The following is a 1,543-nucleotide window of genomic DNA, read 5'->3' on the forward strand; positions in this document are numbered from 1 at the left end:
CCCCCACCACCACCACATACACACATCTCGTTCACACCATCCCACACAAACACATAGAGACACAATACTCACACACAACACAGAGAGACACAATACTGATCACACGCACAAACACACACTGATTCTGTGTCTATAAACTAATTTTCAGGTCATTCACGCTTCCCATAAAAACCAAATCGTGAGCCTGCTGTCAAGTCACGTAGGCCTACTCACTCACCACAACTTCCATCGCCTGGCTCAAAACGTTAACATGTGACCTTCCTTCCCGGGGGGTGGGGGGGCTCTCAGTTTCATCTGTCAATCATTTTTATTTTTAGAGTTTTATTGCGCTTGCATCGCAATTAGGTCATGACAAGTGCCGAAGATTAACGGTGTTACTAGAAAACAATATATATTGATACATGTATATATACAAAGAAAAGGAGGACATATAATAGATAGTCATTTAATAGGAAAGAAGGAGCAAATCACACCAGAGCACCTGCCAACCACCCAACTGTTAATTATGATCTCAGAACAATTGGCATTTTGTACAGTCATTTATAGTTTTGTGTCGTCTGTCTCGTTTGTATTCAGTAAAGAAAAAAAAAGCTGGACGTATTTATGTCCTCCCAACAACAGGCCAATGGCAATGTTGCGGCACTTTTCCAATCTAAAGCACAAATCAGAATTTAAATGTAATTTAGATTGCATGTCGTGTGTTTAGCCCTATCCGTACACCCTGGGGTAATTTTGTACCCCCAGGGTTGTATTCTTCCCATTTTAGATTACTTCTAGTGCGAAGATCTCATTGAACCTTTCAGTATTTCTCAAAAAATCGTTTTTGCAGACTGCTATGCAAAGCGTACGGATTTGATTAACAAGTAAATTTCTTCTTTCGAAAGTAGTGGCACAGAGTTCCCCACGTCGCATGGATACGATAGTAAAACACGACGTACGGACAGGGTTCAGCTTTTCTACGTTTTAGATGAAGAAAACAGAATTGGAACATCTGTGTGAATTACGAAGCTCCTGTACTAGTATTTTTAAAGTGCCCCATGACAGAGTGTATGCAGTCTGCAAACGTTTTCCAAAGACTAGAATGCGCATCCCCAATGAATGATAAAACATTGTATAAATAATGCAAACACTACTGTGTCGCGCCTGTCTCTGTCTCTTCTGTGTTAATCTCAATTTTTGAAAGCGCTAAAGACAGCTTTGTCGTTGTCGTTTCTGTTTGTCTTGTTCTTTGAAAACACTTTATAGCCTTGTTGCCGTCTACTCTGTAAATCGTGGTCTTTGAACCAACTGAAGGATTACCGTCTTTTAGTAGTCTTAGAGATTTACAGGCTACAGCAGAATTAGAGCCCCGTGGTTCTTTCAAAGGTCACTTGAATCAGGCTGCTTCGGAGACATTTAAATTTTGTGTGGGTGGTTAGCGGGTGCTCTGGTGTGGTTTGCTCCTTATTTCTTATCAAACATCTATCGTCCTGATCTCCCCTCTTTCTTTTTTGTGTTTGTTACCCTCTCGTAACACCTTTAATCTTCGGCACTATATGACCTT

This window comes from Aplysia californica, unplaced genomic scaffold (genome assembly GCF_000002075.1).
Source record: "Aplysia californica isolate F4 #8 unplaced genomic scaffold, AplCal3.0 scaffold00304, whole genome shotgun sequence".
NCBI lineage: Eukaryota > Metazoa > Mollusca > Gastropoda > Aplysiida > Aplysiidae > Aplysia > Aplysia californica.